Consider the following 26,001-nt stretch of genomic DNA (forward strand, 5'->3'; position numbering starts at 1 on the left):
ATTTGTATTTATAATACCTACATCATCATTCACACAAGAATCCTTTCTTGGAAGGGGATTATCATCGAAAACAACATGTATAGACTCTTCTACAACTAAAGTTCTTTTATTAATTTCTCGATAAGCTTTAGAATTTAAGGAGTAACCCAGAAAAATTCCTTCATCACTTTTAGCATCAAATTTGCCAAGGTTTTCTTTACCGTTGTTTAAAACAAAACATTTACATCCAAAAGGATGAAAATAGCTAATGTTAGGCTTTTTATTTTGAAAATATCATATGGAGTTTTCTTTAAAATTGGCCTAATCATTACTCGATTAACAACATAACAAGCAGTATTTGTGGCTTCCGCCCAAAAATATTTTGGCAAATTATTTTCACAAAGCATAGTTCTAGCCATTTCTTCTAAAGTTTGATTTTTCCTCTCAATAACTCCATTTTGTTGAGGGGTTCTAGGTGCTGAAAAATTATGACTAATACCATTAGAATTACAAAATTCAATAAATCCAAGATTTTCAAATTCAGTGCCATGATCACTCCTAACACTAGTATAGTAACCCTTTTCATTTTGGATTTTTTTGAAAATGATGAACTGTTCTAATGCTTCATCTTTAGTACTTAAAAATAAAACCCAAGTATATCTAGAATAGTCATCTACCAAGACAAATGCATATTGTTTTCCACCCAAGCTAGTAGTCCTAGTTGGCCCAAAAAGATCTACATGGATCAATTGTAATACTCTACTAGTTGATACGTCATTAATGGATTTAAAAGAAACACGCTTTTGTTTTCCTTTAGCACAAGCATCACTGATTTTATCATTATCAAATTTAAGCTTAGGCAACCCTCGAACTAAATCACCTTTAATTAGCCATTGCAAAACACTCATACTAGCATGTCCTAGTCTCCTATGCCATAACCAACTATCATGTTCATCCTTAGCAACTAGGCATAAATTAGTCATATCAAAAGAATATAAATGCACCATGTAAATGTTCCTTATTCTATGACCAACAAGCATAATCAGATTAGATGCAATGTCAATGACTTTACAACCATTAATTTCAAATAAGACAGTGAATCCTTTATCCCATAATTGACTAATACTCAATAGATTATGCTTTAATCCATTCATATATAAAACATTTTTAATTTGTATGGAAGAGGTATTACCTATTGTACCAATACCTTCAATGTGACCTTTTGAATTGTCTCCAAAAGTCACTTCTCCTCCATTTTTGGCGTTAAGCTCAATGAACCGGCTTTTGTCTCTGGTCATGTGTCTTGAGCATCCACTATCAAGGTACCATGAATTTGAATTTGTTTCCCGTGCCTTGTAGCAATGCTCATTTCCCTACAAACATAGATTAATTTTTGATATTTGGTACCCAAATTCTTTTGGGTCCATATACATTAGTTTCCAAAATCCTAGTCCCCTTAGGTATCCATTTGTGTAGGATATTTTTATCTTAGTAGTAATGAGTTCTTTAGGAACCCACATACTTCTAACGATTTTTCCATTAGAGGTTCTTTAGGGACCTCTATGATTGTAGTTTCTAAAACTTTTTCTAACAAAGTTGGATTTTGAATTTCCACCTTTTTCAAAATGTTTTGTTCCAACTTTATCAAAACAAGTTTTAAGATCATCAATTTTCTTTTGATGATCATCATTGATCTTTGAAAGTAAATTTTGCAAATCTAAATTTTTCTTTTCAAACTCTTCTAGTTTGATTTGCAAATCTTTGATTTTACTTTCAAGATCGTTGTTGGTTTTGGATAGGAGTTTGTTTTCAATTTTCAATTTTGAAACATCGTTTTTATATTTTAAAAATAATTTCTCATAATCCGAAGCCAACCCATTATATTCCTCTAATAACTCATCATAGGATAAATCATCAAAATCAGATGAGTTAGAGGTTACCTTAGAATCTTCCCCAAATGCCATCAAGCACAAGTTAGCTACTTCTTGTTCCTCTTCATCGGAACTTTCTTCATCGCTCCATGTAGCCACATGAGCCTTGTGCTTATTCTTTGATTAACCCTTTTTCTTCAATTGTGGGCAATCATATTTAACATGCCCTGGCTTTTTGGATTCGTAGCAAATGATTGGTTCCTTCTCTTTCGGTTCATTTTTGAGGCCTTCATTTCGTTTGAATTTTCTTCCTCGATAAGGTCTCATCATTTTTATGAACCGTTTGGCAAACAATGCCATTTCCTCATCATCGTCATCGTTATTCGAATCACTCTCATCTTTTGTAGATTTGAGAGCAACTCCAATGTTTTTTCTTCTTCTCCTTCTCCTTTGGTGTCTCGTCAATCTTGTCGAGGTCCACCTCATCTTCGAGCATCATTTCATGAGTGAGGAGTGACCCAATTAGCTCTTCAAGAGTTAAGGACGTTAAGTCCTTAGACTCGATGATTGTCGTGTTCTTTGATTGCCATGATTTTGGGAGGGAGTAGACTAACTTCCTCACAAGCTTTTCATTTGAAATGATCTCTCCATATGATTTGAGACCATTGACAATCGTTGAAAATCTATCCGTCATAGATTTGATATCTTCGTTTGGTTTCATCCTGAAATTTTCATAACTATGCGTTAGAATACTAATTTTAGATTTCTTTACCTCATCGGTACCTTCATGAGTGACTTGAAGTTTATCCCATATTTCTTTGGCGGTTGTACACGATGAAACTCTTTCGTATTCATCTGGTCCAAGAGCACAAAAAATGATATGGATGGCTTTGGAGTTGAGCTGGAACATTCTTGTCTCTCATTCACTCCACAGCCTTGGATGAGTGAGAGGTTTGATGTATCATTCTTCTACAGCATTCCATGCTCCCATGTCACTTGCTTGAATGAAGTACATCATTCTATTCTTCTAATAGGCATAGTTAGCTCCATTGAAGAAAGGAGGCTTGTTGACGGGCATCGAGTCGAGACCGGAGTCGAAGTTTGAAGCGGAGGCCATTGATGACTTTGATTATCGATATAACTCTTCCCGAATCGACTCAAAAGGCGATTAAACCTTCAAATGAGTTAGGCTCTGATGCCAATTGTTGAGTTAATCGATTGACAGATTTGGCCAAGAGGGGGGTGAATTGGTAATTAATAATTTGGTGGAAACTTTTGCAGAAAATTGAAAGTAATTGCACAACGATTTAGAGTGGTTCGACTTTCTCTATCAAAGTCTACGTCCACTACCTTAGCTATCCACACTAAGGATTTTCCAACAAATTCACTAATTTTTTCTTTCTTTTGAGGCCAAAGAGATAACCTCACAACACCCTCAAGAATATACCCCAATTCTTGAGAACACTCTTTCCCAAAGAGAATATTACAAATTTGCAAACTTACAAGAAAAACCTCACAAGGTAAGATGTTTGCACAATTCTAGAACAAGAAAAGAACACTCAAAGATAATTACAAATGAGCACAAATGGTGTTCTTGAAAGCAAAATGAATATTGAAAGGAAAATTGGCTTGATTTGCACAAACTTGGTGTTTGATGCTTTCTCTCTTGTTTCTATATGATTTCTTATTGATCAAGGGCTTCAGAACTTGTTTAAATACACCTTGAATCACTTCTAAACGTTGGGGATGATTAGTGAAGATCATATAGCCGTTTTAGTGTGAAAACAATTAATAAAACAGCTTGGAGCGTGAGGGGAATTGGTTCCCCCTCATAGGGAATCGGTTCCCTAAGTGTAAAATTCAAATTTTCGACCGTTGAACAGGGGGGGAATCGGTACCCCCTATGGGGGGAATCGATTCCCTCCGAGCATTCTGTAAATCTCGGAGCCAAACCATTCAGGGGGAATCGGTACCACCTTGGGGGGGGAATCGGTTCCCTATGAGCAATCTGGAATTTTTGGCTTTGAAATGGTTCGAAATACTTTGTAAAATTATTTTGAAATTGTTTTAAGATTAAAACTTAATTTTACACTTTGAGTAAGAATTAAAATGATCTTTGAAAGATTTGGAGTAATGTTTTGATATTCGAATAATTCTATCGAATATACTTAGAAAATCATTTGGAAAATCTTAAAATTCATTTAACTTGATTTGTTATATCGAAATATCAAAATGTTTTCAACACAGACATTACTAAAACAATCAATACACAACCATAGTTTAATCATTACTATCAGATTGAATCGTTTCATAGCATTATCTTCTTAAAGGCTAAAACTGTAACTTTTCAAAGACATTGGGACTTAATCTGAATTAACCAAAATATGATCTTTAAACAAACATAATATTCTTAACATAAAAAGTATTAGTAATTCATTATTAACCCTAAATAATAATTAGGGATGAATTATTAATCTTTTAAAAGTTTAGGGACTAAAGTTGCAGTTATACATAGGTTAAAGTTTTGTCTTAAAATCATATTAAACTTTGTATTTCATTTAACACATAATTTACTTACTCATAAGCTGATTCCAATACAAAAATTAGGTTGGAACTGAAAATATAGTTTCTATGTGAAAAATTAGGTTGCAACCTAAAATTTAGTTTCCATATGAAAATTCACGTAGCAATCTAAAATCCGAATTCTATATGAAAAATTAGGTTGCAACCTAAATTTTTGTTTCTATATGAAAAATCAGGTTGCAACCAAAAATCTGGTTTCTATATGAAAAAATCGATTACAGCCTAAAATTTGGTTTCTATATGAAAAATCAAGTTGCAACCTATATAAACTGATTCCCAAACTAATTTTATGTTTTTCCAATAAATTTACACCTGTTAAAACAGAACTTAATTCCTCAACAACTTGCATTTATCAACCAACATTACAATCAAATGCATGGTTCATTATAATAACAATTTCATGCTAACATGATTATGCCAACTACCTCATATTTTACGTGCAGTCATCATACAACATGATCATTTCATAACCATTAACAATATTATTTCATCTATCATAGGAGCCTATCTAAACCAATCAACACATCAAACATATTATCGTGATCATAATCATGAATAGTAATTTCCAGCTTAACATACCAAACCATAACATGCTTATAATCTTTCATTCAACTTATCAAAGGCGTGTTTATGTTGTATGAAATGATTGTACATATCTAAGGTCTTCATAGCATGCTTCTAAGGACTTATCCTTTAATAACAAGACCTAACGATACTCCATCATAACTTATACACACATATACACCGAAGCAAGACTTTCAAAATTTGAACTAATTAACATGCAACCTTAGCTATTTATTAATTACACAACAAGAAATATGCCACCATCTAGGAGTTTAAACACAAAGAAATTATATTGTTTTACTTTGGAAGTGACTTGCAACGTCCTAAATACAAAGGTATCGAACATATTTCCTGAAATGGTGAAACAAAGAGAATGTAAGCTTATATAACTTATTGGGGTTAATTAACTTAATATAAATAAAATGAACAAAACGTATTAGGTTGTCTTTAATATACTTAAATGAAAATTGACACAATGAACATATCATAACAAGTAAATTTCATGGCAAGTACAAATCGATTCAAATGAAATAACAAGTAAATATCATAACAAGTAAATTTCATGGAAAGTGTAAAAATTAGGTTGGAATTGGAAATCTAGTATCTATGTGAAAAATAAGGTTGCAACCTAAAATATGGCTTTCATATGAAAAATCAAGTTGTAACCTAAAATCTGGTTTCTATATGGAAAATCAGGTTGCAACCTAAATTTTGGTTTCTATATGAAAAATCATGTTACACCTAAAAATCTAGTTTCCATATAAAAAATCAGGTTACAACCTAAAATCTGTTTTCTATACGAAAAAATATGTTGCGGCCTAAAATCTTGTTTCTATATAGAAAATCAAGTTACAACCTATAAACTTGTTCCTAAATGGATTTTTTCCAATAAACTTACACTAATTAAAAAAAAACTTAATTATTCAACAATTTGTATTTATAAACCAACATACAATCAAATACATGCTTCATCATAATAACAATTTCTTGCCAACATGATTATGCTAACTACCTTATATTTTACATACAGTCATCATACAACATGATCATTTCATAACTATTAGTAATATTATCTCATCTATCATAGGAGCCTATTCAAACAAATCAACACATCAAACATATTATCATGATCATAACCATCCAGAGTAATTTTCAACTTAAAATACCAAACCATAACATGCTTATAATCTTTCATGCAACTTATCAAAGGCATATTTATATGATATGAATTAACTACACATACTTGAGGGCTTTATAGAATGCTTCTAAGGACTTATCCTTTAATAACAAGCCCTCATGATACTCCACCATAACTGATACACACATATACACCAAAGCAAGACTTTCAAAATTCAAACTAATTAACATACAACCTTAGCTACTTATTAAATACACAACAAGACATATGCCACCATCTAGGAGTTTAAACACAAAGAAATTACACTATTTACTTTGGAAGTGACTTGCAACATCCTAAACACAATCGGTGATCTAATAAACTTAATTTCTGAAATGGTAAAACAAAGAGAATGTAAGCTTATATAACTTAGTGAGGTAGTTAACATAATATAAATAAAATGAACAAAACATATTAGGTTGTCCTTAATATACTTGAATGACAATTGACACAATGAACATTTCATAATAAGTAAATTCATGGAAAATACAATTAGCATAACTCATCATACATGCCTTTCATGGTAATAACTTGTATCATATCAAGAACATTCATGACATGAACTAAAACATTACAGCTAACGATAGCTTAAGTTATTAACATCCTAAAGACAAGTCATACATGAACTTTATTTTTATAGAATCATAATCATATTTAATCATTAACTTTGTCATTTCACTTTCACATTAAGATTTATATTATATAAGTCATTACTTAGCTAGTTGGAATCTAATAAGGTACAGATACACAAATCCCCAACCAAAACTTCTCCAATAACCAAGAATTGTCACCCTCAAACATCGCCAATGACCCACAACTTCCCTCCAACATCACTAAATATAGATCGTAATCCATGGATCGTAATCCAAACCCTAACATGAGCTCAAATGGACTCTATTGCATGCCAACTATATCCAACTAAACTTATCACCAAAGGACGTTACTTAATGTATCTTTTTCACATGATTTCTTAACTTTATGCACTTAGTGAGCCTTAGCTCCGTATCATTTATACAATTTCTTACCTTGGATCACCAAGTGACTTGTAGCTCCTTATCAATCATAACATGTTTTAATTCATATTTTCATAACACGTTTTATCATACTTTTATTCTTACAAATCACATAGAATTATAGTTTCACATATCACATGCTTGTTTAGTACAAATATCATGAACATAAGAAATTTATCATAACAACTTAATTTATTTCATGCTTTCATGTCACACATATCATAGTCACATAAGATTAACATAACATGTTAATAAAATACATCATAAGATAAATAAGCTTACCAAACCTATCTTGATATTCACTTTTCTATTTAATGCTATATGTGAGCCCAAAATATATCAATTGAATTCACCTAGAAGAAATATTAAACCATAAAATTGGAACAACATTGAGTCACCCAAACACCCAAACTACACTCACTATATATTTTGGATCATCATACCAATATTGCAAGCTTGATTCTCCCATTTGGGTAGGAGTTTCTTCAATCTATTTCATGTCGAGAACAAAATCAAACATAGAATTCATCAGTCAATATTTTGAAACACATTATAACAAATTGACTAGTTAACATTGAACCCCAATTTCCAAATGATTAGGCTTAATTGTTCTAAAGCCTTAAAATCATGAAAAATTCAACATGGAGCTTAGAATTACTTCTATTATAACTTAGGTTTCCTAATTAAACAAACCCTCAAAGCTAGGGTTTATGGACCAAGAACACATGTGTTCAAAACTTAATGAAATTGGTACCAAAAAAGTTAGGATCATGGGCTTACCAAATACCTAATTGGATTTGGAAATCAATGGTTAGATTGAAAGGAATTAAAATTTAAAAATATAAGAATGCTTGAAGATAGTTTGAAAATGGTGAAAAGGAAATAAGTTGAAGATGGGTTTCATATTTCTCTCTCCCACATGCATTTGTCGTGAACTATACCCTTATTTCATTCAAATTTTCCATTTTCTTTAATTAAGAAAATGACTCAATCATAATTGAAGGACACATGGATAGTGACTCACCATTTAAGGAAGTTTGGATAAATTAAGATCTTAGTCATTGATCTTTTACAAGCAAAGGAAACAGTCTTCCAAACTTTACTTACAATTAAAACTACTAATTTTAGATTTCTTTCATTTTGTCCATTATCCATAGAATTTCGATATTAACTTAATAAATATAGGATTTATTCCAAAACTTAAACTTATTATTTCAAAAGTTTGATTTGAATATTGAAAGAGATAATTTTTTTCATTGAAATTCAAAAAAATTCTAGACCGGTTTTTGGGATTTTAAAAGATGAGCCATTAGAGTTGATCAACTCAGATGTGTTTGAACGTATTAAACAAACATTCATTGGTGGGATGAAGTACATGGTGACCTTCATTTATGATTTTTTAGATATGTGTGGATCTATTTTATAAAGGAAAGAATTGAGACTTTTTTCAAAGTTTAAAGAATTTGAAGTGCTTCCGAAAGTGGAAGTTGCCAAAACGATTTGTTGTCTTTATATAGATAATAGAAGAGAGTACACTTCAGATGAGCTTTTAGACTTTCTTTAAGAGTGTCGAGTACATCATCAATTCACATGTGTTGGCACTCCATATTAAAATGGTATAGCCGAAAAGAACAACAACAATTTGACATAATTATGCCGAAGTATGCTTCATGCACGCGGAAGTAGTGAAAATTGCATCTCTTGTAATCAACAAACTTCCTTAACAAACATTACATTTTCTTTCACATTTTGAAAAATTATGTAAAATAAAACCAACAGTGAGCTATTTTTGAGTTTTTGGAATTGTTTGTTATGTATTTATACCTAACCACTTGCATAACAAATTGGAAAAAAGTTGTTAGATGTATTTTGTAGGGTACGATAGCTAGAGAAAAGGGTGAAGATATTATGATCTTAAAATTGAAAAATGCTACTTGTCTGACAATGTGGTGTTTGATAAAGCATCTTCATGGTGGTCCTCATGAAAAGAGTTATTGCCAAAATCATATACTCACATAAAAGATTTAAAATCTTCTGATGTTCAATTTAGTCTAGATGGAACTAAAATTGTTGACGACGATGAATAAGAAGTTGTAACTCAAAGTCCATAACAAAATAGTTTTCACCAGCAACCAATCAAAGATTGTAAGCCTAGTGAAATAGACGAATCATTACCACTTAGACGATCAACAAGGATCAGAAAGCCAAGTCCACAATATGCTAACACTGCCAAAGTAGAAAAATGTGATGCAAAAGAACAAGATACTTTTGAATAAGTTTCTCAAAAAGAAGAGAGGATTGAACTAATGAAAGACCATATTGTTGCACTTGATCAAAATCAGACTAGGGAGCTCATACGAAAACCAAGAGATGTGAAGCCTATTTCTTGTAAATGGATCTATAAGATAAAACATCACACAAATTGATCGATTGAGAGACATAAAACTCAATTGATAGCTCGAGGATTCTCTCAACAATATGGACTAGACTATTATGAAACGTTTAGTCCAGTTTCAGAGCTTACAATTGTTCAAGTCCTAGTAACATTAGCAGCTAGTAGGGATTGGAATCAATGAAAAATGGATGTGAGGAATGCATTTTATCAATGAAAAGTTAGATCGCGAGGTTTACATGTAGAAAACAATGAGTTTTCAAAGTTGGAATCGTCTTGATTATGCTTGCAAGCTTCAAAAGGGACTTTATGGGTTGAAGCAAGTACCTAAGGCCATATATGAGAAAATAGTTGAATTTCGAACTTATAATGGCTATTATGTAACTCCTTTTGATTCTAGTATGTTTGTGAAGTAGATGACGAGAAACTAGCTATTGTACTAGTATATATGGATGCTTTAATCATCATTAGAGATTATGATGCGGAAATTCTTTGAATTAGGGAGAATTTATCAGTTTGCTTCTAAATGAAATAACTTGGACAACATAGACATTTCCATGATCTCGAGATTGGTCACACTGAGGAAGGATTTGTTCTCAATTAGAAAAAGTATTCCAATGATATATTAAAAAAGTTCAATTGCAAGATAATTTCTATGTCGATGGAAACGAATGTCAACATTTATGCTAATGAAGGAAAATATTTAGAAGATGCAACAATGTATCAACAATTAGTTACTATTCTTATCTACTTAACTTTAAGAAAATCATATATTTCTTTTGTAGTTGCCATTGTGAGTCGCTAAATGTAAAATCCAAAGAAACCTCACTTGAAAGTAGTTCGACAAAATTTTTGAGATACGTAGAGAGTACGATTGATCAAGATATTCAATACAAAAAAGGTAGAGATTGCAAGATAGTTGGATATTGTGATGTTGACTATGTAAGTGACCACGATACTTGACGTTCAACTACAAGGCATGTATTTATACTTAAATCTAGAGCAATAGCAAATGACAACTAAGAGATTTTACAATTGTTGAAAGACTTGCATCAACAAGTAGAGTTCTCAGTCACCTTATATCGTAACAACTTGTCAGCCATACGTTTAGCCGAGAATTTGATTCTTCATGCAAGAACTAAACATGTGAAGGTGCACTATCGTCTTGTTAGAGAAAAAGTCTTGCAAGAAGACATTAATCTTGAAAAATTGAAGACATATAACAATGTGACAGACCTATTCATGAAAGTCTTGGGTGTCAATAAGCTCGAATATGTTTGTCTTCAACTCAACACGAAAGTTAGTTTTGAGGGGGAGTGTTGAAATATCAACACCAACATATTTACATTTATTTATTTATTATATTTTTATTAATGTTTGTAAGTTTTAAGATTTAGTTGTTGCTAATGTTAAGTATTCTCATGCTTATATAAGAAAGTGTCATGCTAGTTTTTTAAATCACACCATAATAAATCAAGTATTATCTTTCATTTATTTTTTTTCTTCCTCTAATTTTTTAGAGTATTTGTTTAGCGTGTGGGGTGTTAAACAACAAGATGATTTGAACGAATAGAATGTGTCTTTTGAGTATGCATTTAAGAGGAAAAGAGCACTCATCGCCAAGATCATTCATTGCCATAACATCTTGTGGTCCCTTCGACAACGATGTGAACTAGTGAGCGATGAATGATGAAAGCCAGAGTGAAATTTAAAGGGATTTAAGCATTTGGTGTGAAGATAAGGGGGAGAATAGATTATTAGGAGTGTGAGGATAAAAGAATCAGAAATCTAAGAAATAAGGATAAAGATTTAAAACTTTGGTTCTGAAAATAAATGATTTTATGTTTTTTTTAATTAGATCATGTGTTATATATTTATTGGATGATGAATTTTTAATGTTATAGATAAACATTAAAATGAGGGTACATTACATGTTTCGTAAATGAACTTTATTTTGTCTCCTCTTTCATAAATTCTACTTTATTTTTTTTCAATTTATTCACTAAACTTTATAGATTGATTTTTGTCACTTCGTCATTAAATAAATAAACAACGCTATAACATGAGAACTTACATCAAAACGACGTCATCTTGAATTATTGAAAGAATAAATTTTAGACTAAAACGACGTTGTTTTGATTAAAATATGGCTATGTCCTAATGTCGTTAATTATTTAATGATTGAGTGACAAAAAATCAATCTATAAAGTTCAATAAGTAAATTGAAAAATTGATAGTATGATAAGTGAAATAAGAGAGATAGAAAAGTTCAGTTACCAAACATGTAGTTTACCCTTAAAATGATAATACAATAAGACAATAGGCACTTATTTTGATTAAAAAAGTCCAAATACCTAAAGTAAAAAATATATAATTTAAATACAAGTGCAAACAGAATGAACTCTTATCCTAGTTTTGCACTAACAATCCCCTGAATCGATCCTATCAGTCCCACAATTATGACAAGAAAGCAAAAGAAGCTAGAAGTCCTAAGAATAATCCATTTTCAGGACAAATGCTATATTTTCTTCTACACGATGTACATCTCCACATGGAAATATATGACCAAAGGCCAAAAGTTCAATGCTTCCAACACTCCTAGTGATTGGTTGAGGTAGGGGAAGATCATCGCAATCACAGTTGTCGATGCAACATAGGTTGTCCAAAAGCACATCTTGAAAGGATACATTTGAAATAAAGGCAACAATGGGAATTGGACTGCGTACAGGTTATTCACAAATCCACTGCTTGGGAACTTGCTGATAAACCATCTCTCCACAAATGCAAACATTGGTTGACTAAATATTTGCAACGAAAAAGATACAAACAATGGGTGCTCTTAACATGATTGTAATACTATCTATGTTGTTCTAACTCATTCATTTTTCTTTAAATATTATGTCATGCTTTTGTTTTTGACTCGTATTGAGACATGATATACGATTATACATTCATATTCTGATAACATAGATCAATATTGTCAATAATGTTCCAAAATTTGATGAATATTCAATGTAGGGTGACATACCTGATATCCTCCCACCAGATGAAGAACAATGCAAGCATTAGCAAAGTCAATGAGCCTGTAGGGATCAAAGAATCCAAATCTTGTGAGGAGATTCCTAGGTTTGTTATTGCCAAATACTGTAAATCCTAAGTAACCATAATAGAGTTATAAGAAGGTTGTTACAAATATTGCTATCATTGAGGCCATTTTCAGGGTCGTGTTCTCTGGGGGAGGTGTTCGCGAATTGTGACTACTATATATGGCCACTCCCTCTAGCTTGTTAATGGAGGAATTCCATGACAAAGACAATTAAAGAAAAAATGAGAGACATTTTTCTCTCTGAAAATGAGCTCAAGCCGTTGTGTGTAAAGGCTCTTTCTCATGGTGGCTTCTTCTCCTATTTATAGGGGAGAATAAACATAGGAATTTGTGTTAAAATTCCTAGGATACCCTAATCAGGCTCCTTTCACGTGAGGGGTGAGGCAGATGCAGTAGTGGTCCCCTCCAGGGTAGTTGGGTGTGGTCCCGTCCTGGGTAGATTGCAATTGGGTGTGGTCCTAACAAAATTAGGCAACTTAGGTGGCAGATTTCTCCTACTAGGTTACTGGCGGTTGAGGGCTCGTGAAGACAAATATAGTTGGCTCATAAAAATATCTTCTTTTGTCTGGTTCACTTCCAAAACGTCGTTCGATTTGGCATTTACATTCTGCTTAACAATCTCATCATGTCACTACAATTCCCTTTCTCTTATCCCTGCTCCCAAATCATGTATATCAAACAAAACACCTTCCCCATAACACAACACCGCTTACAAAATAAAATGCCATTACAAAACATATTTCCACAAGATGCAACTATATGCTACTAAATGCATCTATATGGTCCTATATGAGCTCTTAGATAGTCAATATCTTAAGTGAAAATACCCTAAATATGACCTTTTTACAGAGTTATCACACCCCCAAACTTAAGTTATTGCTTGTCCTCGAGCAATGGATACTATTAAGCAAAATAAAAATACCATGGCAAGTTCAGGTTCAAGCTAGTAATATGGGATCAAATGTAATATCCCAAATATCAGGTCAGGGACCATATTAAAAAGATTTGAAATTTGAACACTTATTTGAATAAATATTAAAAGATAAGAACATGATTTGAAATAGTGTTTTGGATTAAATTGTAGCAATAGATGAATATAGAAGGTATTTCAGACTTTTAAGGAGAAATGAATTTAATATTTATCCTTATTATTGATTTTAGGAAGAAAAGGAGAAAGTAGAAACAAATAGAGTTATTTCTTCTCCTTTTTTTTTTCTTCTTTCCATGCAAGAACTACCCTCCATAGCCAAAGGTAAACTTCAATTATCAGTTTTTCCTTTCGATAATGGGTTGTTTTTACAACTTTAAGCGATATGTAAGCTAAATGGAGGGTTAAATAAGATTAAAACCAAGATATGGATGAAATATTAGAGATTTACTAAAATTGGTTTTGAAATGATATGTTAATATATTAGTGTTTATGGATGTCTATTAGTAAATTTGACTTGTCAAAGAGGAAAATGAGAGATTGGAAGCATTGGATAGGATTAAGAACATATTAGAAAAAGTAGTGTGATTCTTAGAATTGAATGTTCTTGGAAGATTTTAGATGTTTTAAGAAACTAAATGAAGGAAAGTTAGTAAGAATAGATAAAGAAGAGTTTAATAGTATTGTATGGTGTAATCATAACAAATTTGACCCCATTTGGGTGATAATTGGGTTGAAAATTGCAAATTATGGGCACGAGTATCGGTACTGATAAAACTATACAGATATTATAAGCTTAAAATCAGTATAGTCTGTTGAGTAGTATTGATACCGATTTAAGTGGTATCAATACCAAGAGGGGAGTATTGATACCATGAGGATGGTATCGATACCATTGAACACAAAATGCAAAAATGGTATCAGTACCGTAATAGAGTATCGATACCATAGTATAGTAGTATCAATTCCAAGGTGGGAGTATCGATACTATTGAGCCAAAAATGTTAAAAATAGGCTGATATTGTTATAGAAAGTTAATAATATGTACTCTTGAGTAACATTTAATTATAATTGTTAGTAAATATACTAACAATTGATATTGTACGTGTCTTTGTTGGATGCTTGACTAGATCAAAATCAAGCTCCTGAGTCAAGCAAAACTAAAGGCAAATACAAAGTATCGGAGTAATCAACCTTGTATTTTTTATAAAATAGCGATACAATCCAGGTGAGTGCATTTAATTATGTACGCATATGCTATGATAGTAATAGTTGTAGGAATTATTGATGTATGTATGGTGATTACCAAATAACACTAAGTGTGCAAAAAGTTAAGAAATTCATTCTAAGTGTATGAATTTCCGTATTGGGCATTTTGTGTGCAAAAAGTTAAGATATTCATACTAAGTGTATGAATTTCTGCATTGGGCACTTTGTGTTCAAAAAGTTAAGAAGTTCATACTAACTGTATGAATTTCCATATTGGGCACTTTGTGTGCAACAAATTAAGAAGTTCATATTAAGTGTATGAATATCTGTATGAGAAATATATCTACAAATATAAGAAGTTCATAATAATTAGGTGAATTTATGTATGGGAAATATATGTACAAATAAATATGTACAAATACAAAAAGTTCATAATGATTAGGCAAATTTACGTATTAGTAATGGGTATACAAATCACCTAAATTATAGTAAGGGGTAAGAAATGACAGTATTAGCACTACCAATGTAAACAATAGATTTTATAATGAGTTGAGAGAGTTCATTGATATTATGAATAATTATTATAGTAGAAACTAGTCTAAAATACAAGATTATGGCCTAACTGTGCATTTGATAGAAATGTGTCAATCATGCCAGTTAGATGAAAGGCTAAGTTCTTTTGAGGCCTAACTGTGCATTTGACAAAAAGGTGTCAATCATGCCTATTAGATGAAAGGATAAGTGCCTTTGAGACCTAACTGTGCATTTAAAAAAAAGGTGTCAATCAGGCCAGTTAGATGAAAGACTAAGTGCCTTTAAGGCCTAATTGTGCATTTGACGGAAATGTGTCAATCATGCTAGTTAGATGAAAGGATAAGTGCCTTTGAGGCCTAACTGTGCATTTGAAAAAAAGGTGTCAATCATGCTATTTAGATGAAAGGCTAAATGCCTTTGAGACCTAACTGTACATTTGACAGAACAGTGTCAACCATGCCAGTTAGATGAAAGGCTAAGTGCCTTTGAGGCCTAACTGCGCATTTGACATAAAGGTGGCAATCATGCCAGTTAGATGAAAGGATAAGTGCCTTTGAGGCCTAACTATTCATTTGACAGAAAGGTGTCAATCATGCCAGTTAGATGAAAGGCTAAGTACCTTTTAGGCCTGACTGTGCGTTTGGCAGGAAGGTGTCAATGATGCCAGTTTGATGAACTATTAAATACCGTTGAGTAAAAAAATTATGGCCTAGTTGTGCACTTGACAGAAAGGTGTCAATCCTACCAGTTAAATGAATGGTTGAATTCCTTTAAGTAAAAGACTAGATGTATAACAATGCATAACGTTGTATAAAAGGCATGAAAGGATGCCGTAATTGAAATGCATATGGGTGCATTATCGATATAAAAAGATGTTATAAATGAAAAAGCATAATGATGCATTATAAATATGAATGGATAATATCAATGAAAATAAAGAATAATGAATAAAGAGATAAACGGAAAAGAAAAATATAAAGGATGATTATAGGATCCTTAAAGAATATACGATTTAGTATGAACTAAATAAATATGACCTACTTATGTATACACAAAGGTTACTTTACAATATCATGTCTCACTAAGTAAATACTTAACGTGTGTTATTTCCAGCTAGGTAAAAATGGAGACAAATTAAATAAGGAGTGCAGCAATAGCAACATATATCATCTGTTAAGGTTGATTCTTATCAGTAACAGTAGGATAATCATGATTATTTTGAACAATTACTGGCATGTAATCAAATTTAAAGAAAAATGCTTTGTAATTTATATAAAGTGAATATTTTGATAGTATATTTCAATGATTGTTTCATCATTGTGCTAAAATATTTTAATTTAAATTTTAAAACAATTTTTTAAGGGTTTTCAAAAGACAAAATTATTTTAAAAGTAAGGTGACATCTATAGCTCGTATATAAAAAGGTATACTGAAGATGGGTGTTACATTTATTGGTATCAGAGCTATAGGTTTTGTCGATTCTCAGCCGAAATTGAATGTATTTTAATGTAAAAAGGATTACATGCCATTAAGAATATCAAAGTTACTGATATGGTGTTAATTAGAGGACGATTAATGTCACTCCTTATTAGCTTTATTGTTATTCTTAGGTATGTCCTAATAGATGTCGGAAGCTAAGGACAAAGGTAAGAAAGTAGATGATATTGAAAAGAAGGTCGAGATCAAAATTGACCCTAGAGAATTCGACATGATTTTAGTATCATGACGTAGAATAGTAGAAGCTTATAGGAATTTTCCTCCATTCTGTTAAAGGAATGCCCCAACGTTTAACGATGCTTTTGCATTGAAGGAATCTAATAAAAAGTTTGAACTGTTTATAAGATTAAATTTGGTTACTAGTGTACTTTTAGCATTAACTGCTATGAGGTTATTATTGTAAAGTTGCCAAGTCTTCTTATTTAATGATGTTGATAATTATACTTTTATAGTTGAGAGAGAAAATGTTTCAATTGCTCGAGAATATTTTAAATGGATCTAGAAAGTTACATGGATTTCCTCAAGAAGGAAATGAAAGATTTTAAAATAAAATTATTCTATTTAATTTAATCTCGAGTGATATGATAGCGATAAACCCTAATGGGTCATGTTGCAAGTATGAGTTAAACATGTAGTAAACATTTAGTAAATATTCTCGGGGTTATGTTCCCGGTGTATCTGATGAATTTTTCATTAGATGATTTAAAATTATATTGAAAATAAGTTGTTTGTCTCCAAAGACGAATAATTCAGAAAGATTCAGAGGGTATGGAAATTATAGTTTTAGTGAGAAATTAAAATCATCATTCAAGGTGATATCAAAAATCATTATGAAGAAAATGATGTCATATATATATATATATATCTTTATGGTTAATGTGATAGATACTCAAGTAATTAATTAGAAATTGTTTGAGAATTTCACAAAAATTAGGAATTTATATATGTCTTTTCAGGTAAATTGATTGAGTTACCTCCATATCGAAAGGTGGAATTCAAGGTTAATGGTTATTAAGGTATTGAACATGTTTCTATGATATAGTATTAAATGACTTAAGGGAGTCAACAGAATTAGAGACTCAATTATAAGAGTTGATTGATCAAAGTTTTATCAACTCGAGTATTTCATCTTGGGAAGTATGTGTGTTATTAGCGAAAAGAAATATAAACCTATGTGGTTATACATAGATTTTGACAGTTAAATAAAAACTCTTCGAGAGAATAACTAGTTTGCCAAAATATTCAAATGTGAAACTTTGGTTAGCAGAGATGGTTTCATGTGGCCATGTTGTTTTGATATAAGGTATAAGAGGAGATCTTAAGAAAAACTCATGTTGTAGTAAACTGGAAACTCCCAAAGAATAATCATGAAGTTCGGATTTCGTTGGGTTTACTATTGAAGGTTAGTGAAAAACTTTTCGACGTTAGATTATATGGTTTATACAACTTGGGTTGGGTATAGATTATGTGGTTTATACTAATGCATCTATCAACGGTTTAGGAAGTGTGCTTTTGCACAAAAGTAAGGTGGTGGCATATGCCTCAATAAAGTTAAAGACTCACAAGAGGAATTATCTATGCATGATTTAGAGTAGGCCATAGTCGAATGTCTTAAAAGATTTGACGTTATAATTTTTATATTCAGTAGTACTACAGTTGTGTTAATTATAAAAGTCTTATGCGTATCTAAAGAGAAAAGTGATTGAGTAACAAGAAAGTGGTAAAGTTTTATGAAAGTGTCGCTTTGGAAGTAAGTATTGCGGTTGGTACTGAGTTTGAGAATTATTGATCCTTAATAGATTTTTTCATTTAGCTTTTGTCTTCTAAAATGGACAAGACCTATAATGTTTTCATGTGTCATTACTTATTAATGACCAATCAAATCCATTGCTTGTTCTTACTTTGGGGAAAAATAGAGATTCGATTAGAATTGAATTATGAAAAAGAACCAATACATATACGGATTAGAGAAATCCAGAAATCGTGTAAACAAAATGATTCCTCTAGTTGAAGTATTGTGGTAAACACGTAAAGTCATTAAATTTGAGGATGATTTTTTTTAGGGAGAGAATTGTAATACCCCAAATATCATGTCAATGACTATATTGAAATGATTTGAAATTTAAAGACTTATTTGAATATATGGTAAAAATAAGAAAATGATTTGAAATAGTGTTTTGGATTAAATTGTAGCAATAGATGAATATAGAGGGTATTTTAGTCTTTTAAGGAGAAATTAATTTAAAATTTATCCTTATTAGGGATTTTAGGAAGAAAAGGGGAAAGTAGAAACAAAGAGACTTATCTCTTCTCTTTTTCTTCTTCTTCCCGTGCAAGAATTACCCTCCATAGCTAAAGGTAAACTTTAATTAATCAGTTTTTCCTTTCGAATATGGTTTGTTTTTACAACTTTAAGTGATATGTAAGCTAAAGAGAGGGTTAAATAGGATTAAAACCAAGTTATGGATAAAATATTATAGATTTAAGAAAATGGGTTTCGAAATGATATGTTAATATATGAGTGTTTATGGATGTATATTGGTAGATTTGACTTCTCAAAGAGGTAAACAAAAGATTGCAACCATTGGTTATGATTAAGAACATATTAAAAAAGTAGTGTGATTCTTAGAATTTAATGTTCTTGGAAGATTTTAGATGTTTTAAGAAACCAAATGAAGGAAAGTTAGCATGAATAGATAAAGAAGAGTTTAATAGTATTGTATGGTGTAATCATAATGAAATTTGACCCAATTTAGATGATAATCGGGTTGAAAACTGGAAATTCTGGGCACGGGTATCGATACTGATAGAACAATACCAATATTATAAGATTAAAATCAGTATAGTCTATTGAGTAGTATCGATATCGATTCAAGTGGTATCGATACCAAGAAGGGAGTATCGATACCATGAGGATGGTATTGATACCATTGAACACAGAATGCAAAAATTTGTATCGATATCGTAATAGAGTATCGATACCATGGTGCGGGAATCAATACTATTGAGCCAGAAATGTTGAAAATATGTTGATATTGTTATAGAAAGTTAAAAATATGTACTCTTAAGTAACATTTAAGTATAATTGTTAGGAAATATACTAACAATTGATATTATACATGTCTTTGTTGGATGCTTGAGTAGATCGAAATCAAGCTCCTCGGTCAAGCAAAACTAAAGGCAAAGGAAAATTATCAGAGTAATCAACCTTGCATTTTGGATATAATAGCGAGATAATCCAGGTGAGTGCATTTAATTATGTACGTATATGCTATGATAGTCATAGTTATATGAATTATTGATGTATTTATGGTGATTACCAATTGGCACTAAGTGTGCAAAAAGTTAAGAAATTCATACTATGTGTATGAATTTCCATATTGAGCACTTTGTGTGCAAAAAGTTAAGAAATTCATACTAAGTGTATGAATTTCCGTATTGGGCACTTTGTGTGAAAAAAATTAAGAAGTTTATACTAAGTGTATGAATTTCCATATTGGGCACTTTGTGTGCAAAAAGTTAATAAATTCATACTAAGTGTATGAATTTTCGTATTTGAAATATATGTACAAATATAAGAAGTTCATAATAATTAGGTGAATTTTTGTATTGGGTATGCAACTCACCTAAATTATAGTAAGGCTTAAGAAATGATGGTATTAGCACTACCAATGTAAACTATAGAGTTTTATAATGAGTTGAGAGAGTTCATTGATAGTATGAATAATTATTATAGTAGAAACTGTTCTAAAATACAAGATTATGGCCTAACTTTGCATTTGACAGAAAGTTGTCAATCATGCCAGTTAGGTGAAAGGCAGATATGATTTAAATATAAAGGAAGATATGTATTCTAGGCATACTAAAAATAATTAAGATAATTGTGAATGAAATACGGTTTAAATTAGGAGGATTATAGGATCGTTAAAGAATATAGGATTTAGTACGAACTAAATAAATATGACATACCTATGTATACACAAAGGTTACTTTACAATATCATGTGTTACTAAGTAAATATTTAGCGTGTGTTGTTTCCACGCGTAGGTAAAAACGGAGACAAATTAAATAAGGAGTGCAGCAGTAACAGCATATATCATCTGTTAAGGTTGACTCTCATTAGTTACGATAGGATAATCATGTTTATTTTGAACAATTGTTGGCATGTAATCAAATTTAAATAAAAATTCTCTGTAATGTATATAAAGTGAACATTTTGGTAGTATATTTCGATGATTATTTCATCATTGTGCTAAAATGTTTTAATTTTAATTTTGAAACAAACTTTTAAGGGTTTTCAAAATACAACACTATTTCAAAAATAAGGTGACATCCATATCTCATATACGAAAAGGTATATGAAAGATAGGTGTTACATAAAATTTCAGCCCTCAGAATAGTTGGCTTTAACACACTAGACTAGTTTGAGAAATCAAGTAATGTCCCTTGGGAAAAGGATCCTTTGTGTGAGTGTGTGAGTGTGTGCGTGTGTATCAAGTCCATGCTTAACAAATCTAGAAAATTCTAAGTAACATCTATTGTTTTGCCACGAAATTTACAAGGTTTACTCTCACATTGTTTTTTTTTACTGTTACGAGGGGAGTCATCCCATCACACCTACCATCCTACACTCAAGGTGAAAGGGAGCATACCTTACACCCAGAGCTAGTCAGGTAGAGTCATCCCGTGACTACTTTCATTCACTCATATGCCGTGGTTGCCATTTATTTAAATGCAGTTTCCAGGTAATGTTGTGGCATAGCGGAGTGTCCCTCTACAGATATGCCAAAGCATTTATTCTCAATTTTATTCATTTTTATGCGGGGTTTTCATCATTCATTATCAAAGCTTTATGCAAAGGCATGCAAGAGTTATCTTATAAAAAATTCTAAGTTCCTTAAACATGGAAAACATACAATCATGTATCCAAAGGTTTCAAAGAAGCAAGTCCTAGAGTTGGTTCTATCATCCTCGACAGTTATGTACATTCAATTCTAGTGCTAAAGAGTTCATCGTCATCAGTCATCCTTAATTTATTCCATAAAACTAATTCAAACACTTACTAATATCATGTTATATTAATTATACTAATACTATAATGCAATGATTTGAGATACTCTACCTCCCCCAAACTTGAGAGAAGCATTGTCCTCAATGCTAAATAAAAACTAAGGTAAAACTAGACTACATGCTATGCAATGCAATGTAATGCAAGGTACTTTGACTTTATGTTGGTGGTGGTGTAACGGTCGTGCGACGTGGATGCTTGCGCAATTGTGTGGGGCTGGAATGTTTAGAATCTGATGTTGGTGCAATAGGGGGTCCTATGGCCTTCTGGGACCGGGGATAATTGTGGCTCCTCACCCCCTAGACACCTTCTTCAATCAGTGTCTACTATATCGCAGAGGAATTTGCTGTGACAATTCTGATTGTTCATTCTCAAGTGGCTCTATGGGTTGCGGGGGTGCTGGTATGGTTGAAAGCTAGAGCTCGTCTTCTCGACATTCAGTTAGTGGCACAGAGTGAAATGGATCAGGATCAGCTGGTTCCTACTCATCAGTGGGTTGGTGAGCATCTTCTGATGCCTCGATATTCTTAGATAGTTGCAAGAGCGAATCAGGGAAGACAAAGATATCAACATTAATGTGCAGGAGAATCTCCATGAAAACATTCGCGATAAACTCATCTTAGCACTTTACTTAAGCAAATAAGGTCATCATATTGCCAGTCAGTTGTTCTACGTCCTCTTGGGTTCTCTTAGTGACCTCCTCTAGGGCATCTAGTTTTGTCCTGGCATCTTGGGTTGCTTCATCACGGGAAGTGTTCTCCTCTTTTTCTTTTCCCTCATTTTCCTTGGATCCAAGTAACATATGAAGCTTAACCTTTGTAATACCAGATAGCCCTGGCAATATCTCATCAAACTACTCCTCGGGCACCTTTTTCTTAAGGTAGAGAGTCGTAAAGAGGTTTGGAAATACCAAGGTACTAGAAGGTCACTCCAAAAGTATGAACTTGTTCCAATATTATCTTGCCTATGTTAATTGAATGCTCTATTAAAATAGAGTGCAACAGAAGCATCCTCTGTAGTGAGACTGTGGTGTTGTGGGCAGTAGGGAGAAGCTTGTGCTTCATTCCACAACTTATCCCTCAGTTGTATCCTCTCGCGATCCACCGTTTGTCTGCTAACTTGTTGGTCATTCAACTATGTGTTTGAAAAACAGAGGTCTTCCAGAATCCAATGGTAAGTCTCAATATCCGTCTCTTTTATGAAAGTGGTGTGGTTATCAACAATATCTTGTAAGTTAAAATAACAGTTAATAGCCGAAGAGGTAAAGCAAATAGAAATACAACAAACCACCACGGCATGTTGATTTGGGTCGGTTAAGTTGTCATAAAATTCCTTCACCAGAAAGGCATTCACATTCTCCGGATGCTTGACAAATGTTTTCCACTAGTGTTGGTGAACGATGTCCATGACATCATTACCGAGGTCCGCATCTTCATCGTCGAAGAAAATGAAGCCTAACTCAAAGAAAACCCAGTGATTTTTTAGGCTTTGAAACCTTTCTTGTGTCACTTCATCAACAAAACACAATAGAGATGATGGAGCCATGCTTGAGGGGCGTGACTGCACCATGGTGTAGTTGAAAAAACAAAGAAAATATGAAAAAGTTTAAAGCTTTTTGGCTATGTTGTTTGGTGTTAAGGAGGGGAAAAAAGAAAAGATTAAGACTAAGTGAGATAGCAAAAAGGATGAAAATAGTGTGAAATGGTAAAAAAGGGGTTATTTAACGTGTGGATGGGTTGTTAGTTGGGGAAAAAGAAAAAAATAATTAAAACAAACCCTATAGAAAAACTAAAAATTTCAAAAAGTAAAAAGGTTTGGACCATCGTGACTTCAGTTTTACAGGAAAGAGCTTCAGCCTCGAGTTAAACAGGAGCACTTACTGGCCAATATGAAAATGCCTTGGCAAAAGCATTCGATCATACCACTTATTGGTTTTTTCTTTCTAAAGCTTGGCATTTTCATATGCTTGTGCTCGAAATTCTTCTATTTCATTCAGATCGAGTAATCTTCGCTCTTCAACTAGTTTAGCGTCAAAGTTCAGCTTCTTGATCACCCAAAAGGTCTTATGCTCTAACTCCACAGGTAGCTGGCATGCTTTTCCATATACCATATTGGAAGGTGGCATTCCCAAAGGTGTTTTTAATGACGTCTGATAAGACCATAGCACTTCGTCAAACTTTGAGGACCAGTCCTTCCTTCTAGGATTCACCACCTTCTCTAAGATTTGCTTGATCTTCCAATTTGTGGGTGATATACTGTAGCAATTTTATGTCGTACTGCATTTTTTTGTAATTCCTTGGCAATTAGCTTGTTATCAAAATGAGTACCCTGTCACTGATGATGGCTATTTGTGCTCCAAAGTGGGTAAAGATGTTCTTGTGAAGGCAATTTGTGGGTGATATACTGTAGCAATTTTATGTCGTACTGCATTTTTTTGTAATTCCTTGGCAATTAGCTTGTTATCAAAATGAGTACCCTCGTCACTGATGATGGCTATTTGTGCTCCAAAGTGGGTAAAGATGTTCTTGTGAAGGAACTTGAGCATAGTTTTAGAGTCATTCCTCGGTGTGGAAATAGCTTCAACTCACTTATATATGTAGTCCAGAGCAAGTAAAATATACAAGTCTCCAAAAGAAGATGGGAACTGTCCCATAAAGTCAATGTCCCATACGTCAAAATAGCTCGATCTCCAGATTATTTTGCAATGGCATTTCGTGTCGTCTAGAAATGTTCCCAGTGCGCTGGCATCTATCACACACTTTGCAAAACTCGTGAGCATCCTTAAGTAGTGACGACCAATAAAATCCTGATTGGAGGACCTTAACAGCAGTTCTCACACCTTTGAAATGTCCTCCACAGGGGGCTCTGTGGCAATGGTATAGAATGTCTCTTTGTTCCTCCTTAGGGACACAACGTCGAATTATTTGATTGGTGCATTCTTTGAATAAGTGTGGCTCATCCCAGAAGTAGAACTTGGGATTATGCTTGAACTTCTTCATTCCCTGGTTGTTCAATTCATAAGGAAAAATACCACTAACAAGAAAATTGAAGATGTCAGCCTACCACGAAATTGTCGTGACATATAAAATTTTCTCATCAGGGAATTCTTCTTGAATATTTGAAATGTCATGGCATTCAGAATTGTTTTCTAGCCTAGATAAATGATCAGTAACCTAGTTTTCAGTACATTTCCTATCTATTACCTCTAAGTCAAATTCTTACAGTAGTAATATCCACCTAATGAGTCTAGGCTTGCATCTTTCTTATTCACTAAGTATTTTATAGTTGAGTGATCAGTGTGAACAATGAATTTGGTGCCTATCAAGTATGGCATAAACTTGTCAAATACAAATACCACGATAAGTGATTCCTTCTTAGTTATAGTATAGTTCAATTGTGCTTCTTTTAAGGTACGACTAGGATAATATATAACATGGAAAATTTTACCTCTACGTTGGCCAAGCACAACTCCCATAGAAAAATTGTTCACATCATACATCAGCTTGAATTGTGACATCCAATCGGGGGGACCACGATGGGTGTAGAGATAAGTATTTTTTTCAGCTTGGTGAATATGCCATGGCTATTTTTATCGAACACGATATGGTTGATTTTGTTGAAGCAGGGTGCATAAGGGCTTGGATATTGTAGAGAAGTCCTTGATGAATATTCTATAAAACCAGCATGTCCAAGAAAACTCCTAATTCCCTTGATAGAAGTTGGTGTGGTAGCTTTCTCTATCACCTTGATTTTGGCTTTGTCCAATTTAATGCCCTTCTGAGAGATCTTATGGCCTAGAACAATGCTTTTGGTCACCATGAAGTGATACTTTTCCTAATTCAGCACGAGATCGACCTCCTCACATTGCTTGAGTACCTTTGCTAGATTTCCAAGGCATTTCTCAAAGTCATTTCCAGAAACAGATAAGTCATCCATAAAGATTTCTATAAAAACCTCAACCACGTCAAAAAATATGGCTTGCATGCATCGCTAAAAGGTTGACATGCATTACAGTGTCCAAAAGGCATCCTTAGGAAGGCATAAGTGCCATAGGGACATGTGAACGTAGTATTCTCTGGT

At 32.7% G+C, this 26,001-nt stretch overlaps 1 pseudogene; it reads right to left on the reverse strand.

Moving 5' to 3' along the window:
• Positions 1-11,983: 11,983 nt before the first annotated feature.
• The window catches only part of LOC120200483, a 40,984-nt pseudogene continuing 26,966 nt past the window's right edge, over positions 11,984-26,001 (reverse strand).

The sequence above is a fragment of the Hibiscus syriacus genome, unplaced genomic scaffold, assembly GCF_006381635.1.
Source record: "Hibiscus syriacus cultivar Baekdansim isolate YM2019G1 unplaced genomic scaffold, ASM638163v2 tig00005974_pilon, whole genome shotgun sequence".
In the NCBI taxonomy this organism is placed as follows: Eukaryota; Viridiplantae; Streptophyta; class Magnoliopsida; order Malvales; family Malvaceae; genus Hibiscus; species Hibiscus syriacus.